This window comes from Dendrobates tinctorius, unplaced genomic scaffold, assembly GCF_039654945.1.
Source record: "Dendrobates tinctorius isolate UK_male_01 unplaced genomic scaffold, ASM3965494v1 ptg000129l, whole genome shotgun sequence".
NCBI classification, from domain to species: domain Eukaryota; kingdom Metazoa; phylum Chordata; class Amphibia; order Anura; family Dendrobatidae; genus Dendrobates; species Dendrobates tinctorius.
The window spans coordinates 13309547-13328966 of record NW_027361797.1 but is presented as its reverse complement, the minus strand read 5'-3'; positions in this window follow the sequence as shown (position 1 = coordinate 13328966).

Genomic DNA, 19420 nt, shown 5'->3' with positions numbered 1-19420 from the left:
TTTTTTAGCCCTGTCTGTATCTCCCCTTGGTGTTTATTAGTGCAGTGGTGGGACCAGTGTCTGCACTTACCAATTCCTTAGTGAGGGATAGGTGCAGGTTAAGTGAGGGACAAGGTATCCTGCTTGGCGACAGGTTAAAAGAACCTGTATAGGGATGCTAGTAAGAGCAGGGCACATGCTCAGGAGATTGCAGGAGGTGTCAATTTCCCCATTTCGTATCGCAGGGCCCACCATTGTAATTGTTTCCCCAGTGTCCCCTTGTTTGTCCAGTTGTTTTGGTGACTGACCGATCTTTGGGTCGCGTCACGCAGGGCCAGTCACATATCGTGACATTATATCCAAACGCCCATTTTTTCTGGTGAGCCATGGCCCAAATGCAGACCTTTGTCCAATTGCTTCAGACCCTCACTGAGGAGAGCGGGGTGCTGCGTGGTGTGGTGGAGTAGCAGCTGCAGCAGTTGGTGGGGTTCGGGGCCTCAGCTCAGGTTCAGGCTCAACCAGAACCCAAGTTATCTCTCCCAGACAGATTTTCTGGGGGGGAGAGATAATTTTCTGGTTTTTCAGGAGGCCTGCAAGCTAAACTTCAGGCTCCCCCTCGTTCTTCAGGGAGTGTGGAACAGCGGGTGGGATTCATCATATCCATTCTTAAGGGTGATCCCCAATCCTGGGCCTTCTCCCTGCCATCCGATTCACCAACTCTACGGTCGGTGGACGAGTTTTTTGCGGCTTTGGCTAATATGACCCATGTAGTTCTTGCTAGGGAGGAGGACACACTGTTGTAGGCGGACAAGCCCAGGCAGTTGGGAGGAGTTGGTTCACCAGCGGTGTTGCCTGCGGTTCGTCGTGGTTTGGGGGCATGTTTTTGCTGTGGGCAGACTGGTCATTTTTTTATGGTCTGCCCGGCTCGCGCCAAAACTTCTGTATCACCAAAGAAGCCACGTTCCCCTGATGGTGTGGAGGGAGGCGACCAGGGAGTGTATATTTCCTCCATTTTATTCTCTCAATGTACTATATCAGCAGAAGTGGTTGTTGGCAGGGTACCTGAGGGCATACTGGTGTTTGTGGACAGTGGAGTGGGAGTCAATCTGGTGGACGCTCACTTTGTCCAGACCCATGGCCTGAGGTATAGGATGCTGGCCAAACCCCTAAGTGTCCAGGCCATTGACTCTGTCCCACTGAGCCAGGGGAGGCTGACCCAAGTCGTAGAAAATATACATCTGCATATAGGGACTCATCATGAAGAGTCCCTGTCATGCTACGTCTTGGGGGCTATGCCACCACCTATCATTTTAGGCCTCCCTTGGCTGGAAAGACACAACCTGGTAATAGATTGGCGGTCTAGGGAAGTAGTCAGCTGGGATCAGTCATGTGAGGGCTGTTGCCCGGGGGCTACTATCTCTGCCGCCTTTCTATAACCGTCCCTTTCTTCTCCAGTGGGGGCAGCAGCAGTGCTGCCAGGGAGTAGGGGAATGTCTCAACTCTCACCATTAGCCAACCCTGAGAGGCAGAGTCCTCAAGGAGGAGGGGTCGGAGGAGGGTGGTGGTTCCCTCTCAGAATTGTGGGGGTGTGAGTGTTGTGACACAGGAGGACACCTCTGTTGTCAGTTCCTTAAAGAGTTTACCTTCTTGTGGAAAACGTGTGCATGGTAATAAACGTTCCGGTCCGGACTTGTGTGTAAATGAGTATGTATGGGTGTCCACCAAAAACATCCAGTGGAAGTGTGCTGCTGGAGTCTGGAGTTCTCGGGTGATCAGGCCATATCAGGTGTCAGCCATCCTTGGCCAGGGGACTTAGCAACTGGAGTTACCCCCAGTAATGCCCATACTCAACTCATTCCCCAGGTTGGTGCTCGGGAGATTTGCGGTGCCTCCAGAGCATACGTTGTCACCTCCATCAGCTCACGTTTGTCATGAACCTGAGAGTCAGGTGGTTGCTGAGGTGAACTCTGCTGGATTTAGGAGTCCTCTCTGTAAGTGGTTTTCCGATGAGGTGTGCTAGTTTGGGCTGCTCCCATATAAACTTTTTTTCCTTTCATGCCATCGGGGGTTAATGTTAGTTTTTCTCCCCGGTGGCCGCTGGTGTTACTACATGTTTAGTTAGTCTGCGTTTGCTGGTGGTGACCACTTCCACCTTCCTATATAAGGTTACCTGGTACATTGGCTGACTTGGTTATGACAGGTCCTTTAGGGATACCAACTGTGGTGAAGACTGGAACTACCTAGTGCAGTGGTGGTTCAGCTTATCTGGAGCAGTGGTGATACTGCTGAAAGCTGAGTTCAGGAGCCTTACTTTGTTGCTTGAAGCATTGGTAGTAGAGAAAGATAAGTGTTGTTTTGTTTAACCCTGCCTTTTGTATCTCCCCTTGGTGTTTATTAGTGCAGTGGTGGGACCAGTGTCTGCACTTACCAATTCCCTAGTGAGGGACAGGTGCAGGGTAAGTGAGGGACAAGGTATCCTGCTCGGCGACAGGTTGAAAGACCCTGTATAGGGACGCTAGTAAGAGCAGGGCACATGCTCAGGAGAGTGCAGGAGGTGTCCTTTTCCCCATTCCCTATGACAGGCCCACCATTGTAATTGTCTCCCTGGTGTCCCCTTGTTTGTCCAGTTGTTATGGTGATGGACCGATCGTCAGGTCGTGTCACGCAGGGCCAGTCACATATTGTGACACCTTCACTGTGGTCTGCTGTAGCCTATGACAGGTCAACTTGGCCTTGTGTTTTAGATCCTTGTCATGTTAGAATGTCCAAGTACGTCCCATGCGCAGCTTCCGGACAGATTATTACAAATTTGCTGATAATGTGCTTCATTCATCTGTCCTTCAATTTTGACCAAGGTAATGATTATACAAAGTAGTCAAGTGCTATGTATATTCTTCTGTATTATAAAGATCCATAAAATAAAGCGCAGATACACATGATATACCCTGACTTCATTAATAACTTTATTCAAGTTGGATAATGTGAAAGTTTCCATTAAAAGTCAGGACAATAGTCTTAAATGTGGCCCTGATGATGATGGGCCCTTGACTCATGAAGAGTCATCCTTTAACAGGAGAGGAAAAACCCCCAGTGGAGGAAACCTCTAGGGAACCATGGTTAAAGGAGTGCCCTTCCCTTGGGCTGCGAATAGGTGAGAGCAGAGACCGAGCCCGGAATCTGCCTCTTCTTACAGCCTGTACCTCACCTGTGTCGTGAGTACACTTGGCTGCTGAAAGTCTAGTAAATGTCATATCCATAGGTGAGAGCAGTCCAAGCCTGGAATCTGCCTCTTCATGCAGCAGGTAAGTCACTTGTCTGTGAACACATCTGACTGCGGAAAGTCCGGTAAGTGTCATATCCATAGGTGAGAGCAGTCCAAGCCTGGAATCTGCCTCTTCATGCAGCAGGTAAGTCACTTGTCTGTGAACACATCTGACTGCGGAAAGTCCGGTAAGTGTCATATCCATAGGTGAGAGCAGTCCAAGCCTGGAATCTGCCTCTTCATGCAGCAGGTAAGTCACTTGTCTGTGAACACGTCTGACTGCGGAAAGTCCGGTAAGTGTCATATCCATAGGTGAGAGCAGTCCAAGCCTGGAATCTGCCTCTTTATGCAGCAGGTAAGTCACTTGTCTGTGAACACGTCTGACTGCGGAAAGTCCGTTAAGTTTCATATCCATGGGTGAGAGCAGAGACCGAGCCCGGAATCTGTCTCTTTTTGCTTAATCTCGGGTTGCCTGATCCTCACATGGTAGCCACCATGTAAGGGATTTGTAGTGGAGTCATCGTCTCCTGCTAGATACCTTGAGTTCTTTTCTCAGTCTGTTTGCTATTCTGACTTCTGCCACGTATGGTACTGTGTGGATTTCAGCATACAGCTAATCCTTATCCACTTCCCCCGTAAACAGACTGTATCTATGCTTACGACTGTATTTAGGAAGGTGATCATGTGAATGATGACGGTGGGCAATCACAGACCATAATCGACGATGTGGTCGATTTTGTGGCTGATCTTGTGACGGACGATATAGTGGAGAACGGGTGAAAACTACAAGGGAATAAACAGCGTATCAGTAGTGGCAGATAACAGAGACAACAGCATGATACAGAGTGCAATTACATCAGTAACTAACATAAAAGAGGCTGCACAGTAACATTACAACACAGCTATGGCAACGTTCATGCTCTAACACTATCTTGCTCTATTCAGAAATGCAACCTATCTGTAATCAGTGTAAAGCATTAACTAAACTAAGAGATACAGACTACACAGAGGCTGTTTAACACAAACACATAAATGAATTCTAGTCTCACCGGAATCCGCTGGTCAGAAACAATGCTTTGTAGGGAGTTTAAAGTGAAGCGAGACAGCCAGGATACTAGTGTATCACTAAGAAAAGCCCAGGAAAGATGTGTACATTTCTCTTTCTACCTGGGAAAACTAAGGAGGCATTCTATGCATAACACACTATTCCTTAAAGGAGAATTCTCTCTTGTACACAGAAACAAGATAAATGAGTTTAAAATAACTTCTAAAGGCTGTAACTGGTAATACACTATGAATTTTAGCTTGCTGCACATGAATGGGCAGAATACTCCCCGCTTGGCATCAGCCTGGAAATTCGCCAAAATGTTGTGACGTTTCAAAGCTTGATCCGTAACAATACTGATGTAAAAGTTTTGATAATCGGGGCCCTAAGCACTTTTGTAAGAAATTAAAGATGGTCTTTTGATAAACTTTGAGCTGACATATGAAAATCACTCACTTCTTTTAAGGCCTTGTTTGAATCGTAAATATCTCGTTTGATGTCCAGGTTGTGAGGACTTAGAATCATATGTATAATCATTTAAGTCTGGATCAATCTTCGACTCTTTCACCTCCAATATACCGGCCTTGTGTGGCATTGTAATGTCGCCAGAAGGACAGGAAATGTCAAATTCTCCTGTAACACAAAATATTGAAATTAGATTTAATAAAATGCAAGATTCTATGTGATTAAGATTATTGTTAACATTTACAGGTTATTATAACTTCTAAATAGAACATTAGACTGAAAGGGACCCAAGGGACCCAATCTCCAGAGAAATGCTCCAGCGTTCAGAGAAAACATAGTTTTCTGCTGAACCATGTGACTGTAAATCGGACTGGATATCACAATGTCTTTCTTATGTGAAGACTGGAAGTTGCTTTCTCATTATAAGTATATGGAACCTCGCCCTGATTCTCATAGGCTGACATTGGGGAAAGCGCTACCGCACCACACATAAGACATATTAATGTAAAGTCCTTGTTGGTGTAACTCTCCTATAATAATAGGTGCGCACTCCCGAAAATTAATGAAGTAATTGATAATAATCTAGGGGCCAATTTCACCTTAGATAAAGGCAGTGGCTACATTACAGTACAGATACATTTAAAATAAATTTATTTTATTAATGACGTTGGGAAACAAAGTAAAGTTAAAATTAAGAACGGTGCACCTAGGTTATTATCAGTTACCACACATAAGACGCCGTGTGAGCCGACAAAGCTGAATCGTGGTCACATGGTTCAGAAGACGACCAGAATGGCTCTGGAAACCAGAGAAGACGGCAAATGGTAAGTATTTTACCGCATGTACACTACACTACTGATATATCTAGGAGGGGTTAGACAATACATATGGAGCTGGAGAGCTTCTGTAAGGTCAGATTTATCCGGCTGTAGTTACCATTTAGTTTGGTGTTGCTCTCTGTAAAGTCGTCGGCACAATATTGGCTTTCAGCATCTTGCATTGGCTTTTTCTTTTTCAGACAACTATAAGAATTGCAAAAATAAAAGTCACATTGTAAATCACAAAGTAAAACATCTGTATTCTGCAGAATGCGAGAATGAAACATTTTATCTAGTCCTATCTGTAGAGAGATCACCAGTCAGTCATTTTGATGTCTTTGACAATCAGCAATTTAGTTTAGTAAAGTATATACAAGTTGTAGCAGAGCCAGGTAGGAAAGGGTTAAGTCCGAGCTTTGCAGGATTTGATAAGAAGCCCCTATAACTTTTTGCTGAAACCAGGGCCTGTGTTCACCAGATGTTTCAGTCTGCTGGATGGAGCTTGTGAGCTGGAGTTTTATGAAAGGAATAAAGCTGCACCGGTCTGGACCAAACCTCATTGACTGTGTGAACGCTGCGTAATCCCTGCCTGAGAGCGTGAATCCCTACAAAGTCTAATATGTACCCATCAGTTACCCACAGGGCACAGCCCTAGGGGTGACGAGTGAGTGAACCACAAGAGGCCTACATAAAATATTCCCATTACTGGAGTAACCTGAAGATGTGACATTTCCTCTACAGACTCCTGTGTAGCCCATAAATCATGACTTACTATACTTACCAATAGAAGATAGCAATGGCGCCAATGATTACTGCGAGGACGAAGACAGTGACGGCAGCAGGTATAACAATCCTACAGACTGGATCCTCAGATGTTTTTGGAGGCACGGTGACATTCTCTAAAAAGCGAAAGAACATAAGTGATCAGGTGACCAGAGCTGGAATGTGTTCAGAAGTGGAAACCAAATACATGGACTGGGCGGACTGAGGAACCAAGTATGACTATTAAAAGAGGGGAATTTAGTTTGGAAAAATGATGGATTATTTTTCCGTCATGTCAATATATAATGGACAATACAGAGATCTGTTCTTTTATATCCACATGATGGGAGATGTCACCTGAAATTACAAGTAACACATGAAAAATCCTCCATTCCACTCGTATTATGTGACGTCATATAAATCCCCAGTCACAGAAGAGAAGTTACAGAACCCCTAATGACACGGAGAAGACGCTCATAAACTGGGCCCTAATAATGGATCCTAATAGTTTCTGGGGCCGGAGGTGAAATGTTACATGTGAAGGACATATCTGATTTCTGAGCTGCTTATCGCCTGTCTCTTGTGGGCGCCTTCTGCTACATGTAGGAGTCAGTGCATCCAGCAAGGAGAGAGCAGTATTAATGCTCGGTGTCTCCTCTATGGGTTATTAGATTGGACACTGGAACCCAAACTGCATCTTTCCCCAATTTCACATTGAATGGTAAAATGAATGGTGTCATTCAAAACTACAACTCGTCCCGCAAAAAGATAAACAATCCTCATACGGCCATATGAAGGGAAAAAGTTATAGCTTTTGGAAGAAGTAGAGGAGGAAAAAGCCCAAAAATTAAAATTCGCTGAGGCGGGAAGGGGTTAACTCCATAGTCAGTGTATATGTGATAATGCCCTTACCTGCATAGATCCTGTCCTGCGCTCGTCTTGATAGATGGTTGAGCATAAAGATAGGAGCACCCTCTGCAGGTGCTAATAGCACGCTGAGAACTAGAAGTAGTCTAAACAGCATTGGAGCCTGGAGGAACATCGCTTACTGTGTACGGCACAATCAGCTTCTCCAGACAAAGGATCTGACTGCAAGATCGCTGGTTATAGCCAAGGATTCCGTGACATCACAATTGGAACCTAATTGTGACATCACGGGAGGCGGGGCTACACATGAGTGACATCATGGGGGCGGGGCTACACATGAGTGATGTCACAATTGGCGCTCATCCACAGGTGAGCAAATAAACTGACAATACAGAAACCTTCTCAGATTCAGCAAGAGAGCACGATATCAAGATATTACATTGTATGAGCTGCAGGACGACCTTAGTCATTTATCTTACAACTTGCCCTTGTGGTCTGATTTATGCTCACATAAAAACGTAGGAATTGAGAATCCGGATCCTTGAACACATGAAGGATATTAAGGCGGCAGAAAAGATGCCACAGGAAGACTTGGGTGCGAATGTAAAATTTAACCCTTTAGCCTAATATTTTTGAGACTTCCATCAGTGGCACTTACTCTGCTTGTGGGGAATTGATTGTCTTTATCCAGGTAATAGACGAGGTGACATGACCCAGAAATTGGCCCAATTAGAAAGCAAATGGATCACACCATTAAATGCATGAAGCCAAGGGGTTCAATGAACAATGGGGCTTTGGGAGTTTCCTATAAAATATTGATCTCGTGTCTGTTACTATATACAGGTCAGATATTTATCCTTGGCTCTTATGTCTTTTCTTTCCCAATTTTACATATACTGTAAATACTTTTTCTGGCAGTGAATACTTACTTTTTGCCATTTTTATTTGTCTGGATGGCGTGTTATCAATTATAATAAAATAATTTTCTTTTTGTATTTTTTCTAGGCTGTAGGATATAACACACATATGTCATCTTATATATTTATATATATCCTTGTTGTCACTTGGAATTTATCTTTTTGTTCCCTTAAAATTTATATATTTATTGTCTATTTTTTATCAACAGATATTCTGATTTTTTTTTTATTAATTTGTTATCACACATTTATGTTTATATATTGCCTGCATTTATACATATTTATTTCTCAAAGCTTATCATGCAATACCCAGATCTGATTCCAGTAGGACACGTCCCTTTCCCCTCCCGTTTTTATATATATATATTTTAATAATGTCTCTTGTTTCATGTTGTCCTTACTAATAAAGTTGATAATTTGCCGTCTTTTGAATACATTTCTTTGGGGTGTACATATATTTCGGTGAGAAATTACACATCACATTCAATGTGTATACCTTAAAGTGATATACACATTATCCCTTCCTTTGTGGATTGGATGGATTGTTGCTGATATTTATTGAGAATTTCATGTCAATAGCACTTTTAAAAATATATTAGCTTAGAAAATTGGTGACGTGTTTAATACTACTTTCTCTGACACACAAGCCTTGGTTTAACGGGTAGAAGAATAAATAATGAGAAATATGACTTCAGCACCTTCCCATCACTGGAATCTTTGGATTATTCACTGACTGTGACTACTACTCCCATTTTCTATGTGCCTCAGCACTGCAATATTACACCACAATCAGTTTTAGGAATTTTTCTATCCCCATGGGTAATGAGCTGCGTGCTCGGACCTCTTATCATATGATCTCTCTGAGAAAGCTACCTAGCGAAACGTACGTCAGAGTTCTGGGGTTTTCCATTCATGTGTTGGTCTCTTTATGGTTTGTGTCATTACTGCATAGCCACTAAGATTTAGGCTGTGTGCAGACGGACTTTTTGGCCCTGCGGATTTTTCCGCGCAGAATGGAAGAAATCCGCAGGTCAAATGACCTGCATTTTTCTTGCGGATTTCTTCCATTTTTCATGCGGTTTTCATGCGTTTTTTGTGCGGTTTTCCATCGCGGTTTTCCCCCTGCGGATTTGGTGACAGGGGAGATGGAAAACCGCGCAAAAGAAGTAACATGCTGCGGATTTTGTACCGAGGAATGCACACGGCTGGTAAGCGCAGACGACGCCATCCTAAGCATGAGCATCCCACTTATGCGTCTGCTCATGCAAACATTGACGCACCTTAAGGAGCAGGCGTCTGCAGCCAATGTTGACGAGGAGGAAGAGGTGGAGGGAATCCTTGATGACATTCAGCCATTGTCTGCTCAGGGACCTCTCCTGGACGAGTTGGAGGAAGAAGAGGAGGATGATGATGGGGATGATTACTTAGGGGAGGAGGATGCATCTCGTGGGGAAAGTGAAAATGTTGGCGTGGCAAGGTCTGGTACAGGGTTTGTGCGTGACTGGAGGGATGTGGATTTGCCAGAAAGTGCTCCTCCAACCAGCACTCGCAGTGCATCATTGACACCGGGAACATTGGCCCACATGTCAGATTATGCCTTGCGGATCCTAAAAAGGGACCCCCGCTTTGCCAAAATGATGAACGATGACGACTACTGGTTGGCCAGCATCCTGGATCCACGCTATAAAGGCAAATTACAAAACATCATGCCACAGGAGAACCTTGACCTAATATTGGCTAATAAACAAGCAACTCTGGTAAATCGGTTGCTTGAGGCATTCCCAGCACACAGCAGCGGTGATGGTTCTCACACGAGCCGTTCGGGCCGGGCGCAGCTTGGCAGAGGTGTTCATGGTGCACACAGCAGAAGTGGCGTTGGAGACAGGGGTTTCATGACAATGTTGTGGACTGATTTTTCAAGTACCGCTCACACAACTGGTAATACAGCATCGATGGAAAGTGACAGGAGACAGCAGTTGTCAACTATGGTTACAAACTACTTTTCCTCCCATATCGATGTTCTCCCACACAGGTCATTCCCCTTTGACTATTGGGCTGCTAAACTGGACACCTGGCCTGAATTGGCACAATATGCCTTACAGGAGCTCGCTTACCCAGCTGCAAGTGTGCTATCGGAATGAGTCTTCAGTGCAGCTGCATCAATCCTGACAGAAAAAAGGACCCGTCTGTCAACCCAAAATGTGGATGATCTAACCTTCATTAAAATGAACCATGCATGGGTTTCCAAAGATTTTGTCCCACCTTCCCCTGATGACACATAGGGTGACAGAAAAATGGCTTGCTTTGGTCCACCTCTTCCTGGGACTTGACCTATTTCGCCTTTTGCATCAGCTGAATGTCCAACATCAGCATATGCCACTTTCTAAAACTCCCTAACTGTGCTGCCTCCCCCCCCATGGCCGGGGTCACCACCTAGTGCACGACACCGTGCGAGTGCCGTTGCCCTGGACAGGTGGGTAGGCCGACTCTTGGGCGCGGGCACTGGCACAGGGTCCCTCATAGTGCAATCAAGTGTCTCTGACGGTGGTGGTGCACACCCGCCGTCAGACACACCGCCGTACTATGAGGGGCCCAGTGCCAGTACCGACGCCCACGAGTGGGCCCCCCTTGCTTGGGCAGGGCCCCAGCATTTGCAATCTTTACCTCTCCCTGCTCCTCCGCTGTGTAGTCTGGGCCGTCAAATCCATACTGTGCCTGACACCGTCTGAGCCTGCCTCCTGGTGTATTGACATATATTTTGAATGTGTACGCTATCTTAATGTTATCCGGGGATACGGTACCCTTTCTCACCTTTGTGCAATCACGTGCAATCCATACTGGGCCTAACACCGTCTGAGCCTGCCTCCTGATGTATAGACATATCTTTTGAATGTGTACGCTATCCATACATGTTATCCGGGGATACGGTACCCTTTCTCACAATTGTGCAATCACGTGCAATCCATACTGGGCCTAACACCGTCTGAGCCTGCCTCCTGATGTATAGACATATCTTTTGAATGTGTACGCTATCCATACATGTTATCCGGGGATACGGTACCCTTTCTCACCTTTGTGCAATCACGTGCAAGCCATACTGGGCCTAACACCGTCTGAGCCTGCCTCCTGATGTATAGACATATATTTTGAATGTGTACGCTATCCATACATGTTATCCGGGGATACGGTACCCTTTCTCACCTCTGTGCAATCACTTGCAAGCCATACTGGGCCTTACACCGTCTGAGCCTGCCTCCTGATGTATAGACATATATTTTGAATGTGTACGCTATCCATACATGTTATCTGGGGATACGGTACCCTTTCTCACCTTTGTGCAATCACGTGCAATCCATACTGGGCCTAACACCGTCTGAGCCTGCCTCCTGATGTATAGACATATCTTTTGAATGTGTACGCTATCCATACATGTTATCCGGGGATACGGTACCCTTTCTCACCTTTGTGCAATCACTTGCAAGCCATACTGTGCCTGACACCGTCTGATCCTGCCTCCTGATGTATAGACATATCTTTTGAATGTGTACGCTATCCATACATGTTATCCGGGGATACGGTACCCTTTCTCACCTTTGTGCAATCACGTGCAATCCATACTGGGCCTAACACCGTCTGAGCCTGCCTCCTGATGTATAGACATATATTTTGAATGTGTACGCTATCCATACATGTTATCCGGGGATACGGTACCCTTTCTCACCTTTGTGCAATCACTTGCAAGCCATACTGGGCCTTACACCGTCTGAGCCTGCCTCCTGATGTATAGACATATATTTTGAATGTGTATGCTATCCATACATGTTATCCGGGGATACGGTACCCTTTCTCACCTTTGTGCAATCACTTGCAAGCCATACTGTGCCTGACACCGTCTGAGCCTGCCTCCTGATGTATAGACATATCTTTTGAATGTGTACGCTATCCATACATGTTATCCGGGGATACGGTACCCTTTCTCACCTTTGTGCAATCACTTGCAAGCCATACTGGGCCTTACACCGTCTGAGCCTGCCACCTGATGTATAGACATATATTTTGAATGTGTACGCTATCCATACATGTTATCCGGGGATACTGTACCCTTTCTCACCTTTGTGCAATCACGTGCAATCCATACTGGGCCTAACACCGTCTGAGCCTGCCTCCTGATGTATAGACATATCTTTTGAATGTGTACGCTATCCATACATGTTATCCGGGGATACGGTACCCTTTCTCACCTTTGTGCAATCACTTGCAAGCCATACTGTGCCTGACACCATCTGATCCTGCCTCCTGATGTATAGACATATCTTTTGAATGTGTACGCTATCCATACATGTTATCCGGGGATACGGTACCCTTTCTCACCTTTGTGCAATCACGTGCAAGCCATACTGGGCCTAACACCGTCTGAGCCTGCCTCCTGATGTATAGACATATATTTTGAATGTGTACGCTATCCATACATGTTATCCGGGGATACGGTACCCTTTCTCACCTTTGTGCAATCACGTGCAATCCATACTGGGCCTAACACCGTCTGAGCCTGCCTCCTGATGTATAGACATATCTTTTGAATGTGTACGCTATCCATACATGTTATCCGGGGATACGGTACCCTTTCTCACCTTTGTGCAATCACTTGCAAGCCATACTGTGCCTGACACCGTCTGATCCTGCCTCCTGATGTATAGACATATCTTTTGAATGTGTACGCTATCCATACATGTTATCCGGGGATACGGTACCCTTTCTCACCTTTGTGCAATCACGTGCAAGCCATACTGGGCCTAACACCGTCTGAGCCTGCCTCCTGATGTATAGACATATATTTTGAATGTGTACGCTATCCATACATGTTATCCGGGGATACGGTACCCTTTCTCACCTTTGTGCAATCACTTGCAAGCCATACTGGGCCTTACACCGTCTGAGCCTGCCTCCTGATGTATAGACATATATTTTGAATGTGTACGCTATCCATACATGTTATCCGGGGATACGGTACCCTTTCTCACCTTTGTGCAATCACGTGCAATCCATACTGGGCCTAACACCGTCTGAGCCTGCCTCCTGATGTATAGACATATCTTTTGAATGTGTACGCTATCCATACATGTTATCCGGGGATACGGTACCCTTTCTCACCTTTGTGCAATCACTTGCAAGCCATACTGTGCCTGACACCGTCTGATCCTGCCTCCTGATGTATAGACATATCTTTTGAATGTGTACGCTATCCATACATGTTATCCGGGGATACGGTACCCTTTCTCACCTTTGTGCAATCACGTGCAAGCCATACTGGGCCTAACACCGTCTGAGCCTGCCTCCTGATGTATAGACATATATTTTGAATGTGTACGCTATCCATACATGTTATCCGGGGATACGGTACCCTTTCTCACCTTTGTGCAATCACTTGCAAGCCATACTGTTCCTTACACTGTCTGAGCCTGCCTCCTGATGTATAGACATATATTTTGAATGTGTATGCTATCCATACATGTTATCCGGGGATACGGTACCCTTTCTCACCTTTGTGCAATCACTTGCAAGCCATACTGTGCCTGACACCGTCTGAGCCTGCCTCCTGATGTATAGACATATCTTTTGAATGTGTACGCTATCCATACATGTTATCCGGGGATACGGTACCCTTTCTCACCTTTGTGCAATCACGTGTAACCCATTCTGGTCGTGAGAACGACTGGCGAGCTGTTAAGCAAGCTACAGCACCTGTGGTTTGCACACGTAAGTTTTTCATTTTTTTCAGTAATGACGGTTAGGCCTAATTCCGGAACTGCGGTTGACCTGCACTTACTGGGAAATCATCGTTCGCGAGTAATAATTGTAATCAATGATCCCCATCACTATCGTTGTTCAGCGGGTTATCTGCACCTGTAAGCGACAAACGCTGGCCTTTTCAGTGTAGCGCACATGCAGCCACGGACATGTAAGGGCATGACACACCAGTTATTGGCCAATCTCTTGTGCCAGAGCCTCACGTTTCCCTCTAGTAAGCCAGACTCAGACCGCGGGGCATGACGGAGTCTCATTCGTTAACGGAATTAAGCTTGCAATGTGTGCATCTGTTCTGTAGCTGGCATGGTTGAAGTTGCCCGTGTTGAGTCAAATTACGCCGTAGGCTCCACTCCTGGTGGTGGTGCCCTTCTGGACATTCCTTTAAGGTTCAGCTTTGCAACCATACTGCCCACGTAAAACAAACACTTTGCCTTCATGAACGCTGTTTGGAGGGTCATGACTCGTGGGAATAACGCCGCCCAATCAGTTAACCTGCTAGAGAGATCCTTCGTTGCTCCCAAGCATGACATCACACTCCCTAGGAGGAAGGTAATGCCACTGTGGGGACCGTACTCCTGGGGGCGACACAAGTGCACTGATGCCCAGCCACTGCTCGATGAATCTGCTGGTACATTGACCCAGACCACTACATTCCCCTCGCACGCTACCCGGCCTGAATCTGACCCTGATGAAACTCAGGTTACCCTTCCCATATACAGTTCCATCTTACACGGTGACAAAGAGGAAGCTGCAGATGAAAGTGCAGGTTCGGCCCACCCGCCATCAGACACACCACCGTACTATCAGGGGCCCTGTGCCAGTGCCGTCGCCAACGAGTGGGCCCCCCCTCCTTGCTCAGGATCACAGCACTTGCAAGGCTGAACTACTGTGCAGTGAGATGGAAGATGGGGACGACGAGGAGTCCAGACTAGTACAGGGATTCCCTAGCGAGGAGACTTATTTGATTGTTTTCAATGTTGGGACAGCAATTTTTGGGGAGCACTATACTCTGGAGAATGATAGACGGGGCCCTCCATACACTGGAACATTCCAAAGGTGGACATCAGACACTGGAGCAGCATTTACAGGGCCCATTATACACTAGAGCATTAGAAATGGGGCCCATTATGTTTGGAGCATTATTTGGGCCCATAAGACAGTGGAGCTTCATCCATGGGGACCAACATATACTGTAGCATTATGTGGAGCTCATCATATACTGTTTCAAACATTATATGGGACCAATGATTCTGTATGGAGAAATAGATGGGCCTCGTCATGAGATGTAAAAAGTGAAGTACTTTTCATTGTACTATACCGCTATTTCTCTGCCGTATCGGAGCATGATGAGTTGTGGTATGTGTTAAAGGGGCGCTCTTTCGCCCAGGGCACATGAAAACCTGGAGCCAGCCCTACCCCCCCACAACTTTAGCCAAATAACCCCCATTTTTCAGTGCGTAACTTGTATTATGAAGTTAATTAAGGTTGACCAGCTTAAGTAAGAAGAATTGATGCTTTTGGCATTCAAATGAGCACTGTAGGTGTGTTTCCTGTCCTCCTCTCACTGTCGACTTTTATTCCCCATTGACTTACATTGGGTTTCGTGTTTCGGGACGACCCCGACTTTTCCCTATAATCGGCCGATCTTGCTCGACCCGACTTTTGGAAAAGTCGGGTTTCACGAAACGAAACTCGACCATAAAAAACCAAAAGTCGCTCAACTCTAATGATGACGACTGCGCGGAACCCAGTCTTACTGGAAGATAGTCACAGTACCTAGGTCCCATCCAATTTGCTGATCTCTGGTGTACAGAACCCAGTACAGTGTAATGATAATAATGAATCTGACTAGTGCAAATAACCCATTCCAGGATGGTGACGAAGACAGGTGTACAGAGCCCAGTCCAGTGTGGTGATGATGATGATGATGATGATGATGACTGGGGCACAGAACCCAGTCAGTGTGGTGGTGGTGATGATGGAGATGACTGGTGCACAGAGCCCAGTACAGTGTGGTGATGGTTGATGACTGGTGCACAGAACCCAGTCCAGTGTGGTGATGGTGGTGATGATAATGATTGGCGCACAGAGCCCAGTACAGTATGGTGATGATGGTGGTGGCGATGATGATGACTGGTGCACAGAGCCCAGTCCAGTGTGGTGATGGTGGTGATGATGATAATGAATGGTGCACAGAGCCCAGTATAGTGTGGTGATGGTGATGATGATGACTGGTGCACAGAGCCCAGTCCAGTGTGGTGATGGTGGTGATGATAATGATTGGTGCACAGAGCCCAGTACAGTGTGGTGATGATAATGACTGGTGCACAGAGTCCAGTACAGTGTGGTGATGGTGGTGGTGATGATAATGACTGGTGCACAGAGCCCAGTACAGTGTGGTGATGGTGATGATGATGACTGGTGCACAGAGCCCAGTCCAGTGTGGTGATGGTGGTGATGATAATGATTGGTGCACAGAGCCCTGTACAGTGTGGTGATGGTGATGATGATAATGACTGGTGCACAGAGCCCCGTACAGTGTGGTGATGGTGGTGGTGATGATAATGACTGGTGCATAGAGCCAAGTACAGTGTGGTGGTGGAGATGATGACTGGTGCACAGAGCCCAGTACAGTGTGGTGACGGTGATGATGATGACTGGTGCACAGAGCCCAGTCCAGTGTGGTGATGGTGGTGATGATAATGATTGGTGCACAGAGTCCAGTACAGTGTGGTGATGGTGATGATGATGACTGGTGCACAGATCCCAGTACAGTGTGGTGATGATGATGACTGGTGCACAGAGCCCAGTACAGTGTGTGATGATGGTGGTGATGATAATGACTGGTGCACAGAGTCCAGTACAGTATGGTGATGGTGGTGGTGATGATAATGACTGGTGCACAGAGCCCAGTACAGTATGGTGATGGTGGTGGTGATGATAATGACTGGTGCACAGAGCCCAGTACAGTATGGTGATGATGGTGGTGATGATAATGATTGGTGCACAGAGTCCAGTACAGTGTGGTGATGGGGGTGGTGATGATAATGACTGGTGCACAGAGCCCAGTACAGTGTGGTGATGGTGGTGATGATGATGACTGGTGCACAGAGTCCAGTCCAGTGTGGTGATTGTGCTGATGATAATTATTGGTGCACAGAGCCCAGTACAGTATGGTGATGGTGGTGGTGATGATGATGACTGGTGCACAGAGCCCAGTCCAGTGTGGTGATGATGGTGGTGGTGGTGATGATGACTGGTGCACAGAGCCCAGTCCAGTGTAGTGATGGTGGTGGTAATGATAATGACTGGTGCACAGAGTCCAGTACAGTGTGGTGATGGTGGTGGTGATGATAATGACTGGTGCACAGAGCCCAGTACAGTGTGGTGATGGTGGTGGTGATATTGACTGGTGCACAGAGCCCAGTACAGTGTGGTGATGGTGGTGGTGGTGATGATGATGACTGGTGCACAGAGCCCAGTACAGTGTGGTGATGGTGATGATGATGACTGGTGCACAGAGCCCAGTCCCCAGCGTGGTGTTGGTGGTGGTGATGATGATGACTGGTGCATAGAGCCCAATACAGTGTGGTGGTGATGATGATGACTGGTGTACAGAGCCCAGTACAGTGTGGTGATGACTGTTGTGGATCTTTTATTCCATGACCGTGTGAGAAGACAGGCGTTTAGCACCATGAGGCTGGTCTCACATTAGCGCTTTTTAAGCGCACGCACGGCCGGGGGTAGCTCCGCCCCCGAGCCGGCTCTCTGCCCGGCGTGCCCGCCCCTTGCTTGTAGCGCCGCCTTCTAGCGCACAGCGGCGCCTGCGATCGGCGCACCCTATCTTTAGCATAGGGTGCGCAGATCGTGCGCCGGCCGTGCGCTAGTTGCACTTTGACCTGCGCTGCGCACTTTTGACGGTGCGCCGTGCACGCCAAAATCAAACTTTTCGGATTTTGGCGCGCACGGCGCACCGTCAAAAGTGCGCAGCGCAGGTCAAAGCGCAACTAGCGCACGGCCTGCGCACGATCTGCGCACCCTATGCTAAAGATAGGGTGCGCCGATCGCAGGCGCCGCTGTGCGCTAGGAGGCGGCGCTACAAGCAAGGGGCGGGCACGCCGGGCAGAGAGCCGGCTCGGGGGCGGAGCTACCCCCGGCCGTGCGTGCGCTTAAAAAGCGCTAATGTGAAACCAGCCTTATACGTTTTCTCTGGCACCTGGGAAATCTAGATAACGCCATGTGTCTGTGGTGCCTGGTATGATGTGTACATGGCGCCCACTTGCATTTGCCATTTTACAGGTTCTCTGTCTTCTGTGCCAGTGAGACCCCCTTCTCTGGAGCATGACAGCACCAGGCCGGACCCTGTAAGCACCCCACCCATCTGTACTTAGTTCTTGGCAGTGAATTAGGAATTGGAAACTTGGCACCATGTTGTGTTTGGCAGGGGGGCATATCCGGAGCCTGGTCATGCTTCCCTATGGTTTGCTGGATGGTATTTTCGGTGCGTGCACAGAGGAGTGGTCAATTTATTGAAAATTGGTGAACCTTGCTTGGAATGAGCACAGGTTTGAAGCCACTAGTGACGAATGAGCGTTCTCAGGTGTTATTGTGGCGTCCCTTAGGCTCAGTCGCCAGAGAGGTACTGCACCTCCTCCTGAGGTGTGGTGCCCCACCATCCAGGTAAGGTGGGAAGCTCCTGACCACGCTCCAACACCTGCACCCCACACGACAAAGTAGTGTAGCAAAGCACCTTCGGTGGCTCCATGCTTGGAGTATAGCAAAGCACCCATTGGTGGCTCCCTGCTTGGAACACGAAACGTGCTGGGAGGTGGGTGGAGTTGAGTTTACATTAAAAGAGCGGGAAGAGTTTAGGAGTGATTCAGTCATTCAGTCTTTCAGTCAGCCACTGAGAGTGAGTGAGGATGCAGAAGGACAGAGAGTGAGACAGAGATCCCCGTGAGAGGGATGGATGAAGGAAGTGCTGCAGCAGGCCACAGTGCCCTGGGTCTGCTGGCACAGGAAAGAGACATAGAAAGGAAACCTGATTTTTCCATAGAGAGAAAGGATTAGTACGGAACGTGAGGAGTAAAAGAGAGAACAAAGGACGTGGGTTAGAGGACAACCCTGCCTAGGAGTTCTAAGCACAAGGCCGGGGCCCGGTCCCCGAGGTTGTATGGATACTAATGGTCCTGCAGCAGACACCAGAGGGAATAGAAGTTAACCATACTTTATTCCCACATCAGACTTGGGGGCACAACAGCAACATTGATAGTGAGCCGGGACTAGGAAGCAAGGAGTCCCCGAAGCAGGCTACAGCTGTCTGCCGTACAAGGAAAGTTCATAAGAACATTGGACAGGAGGAACTCCAGTGTAACTCATTACTGGGAGTACTTCATTTATAGGCGCTATAAGAGGAGACGTTCAGAAAGGCACATGTTGGCGGAGTGTTGGAAAGGAGTGTTCCACCTGGCCTGGAGGTTGACTGAGTCCCTGACCC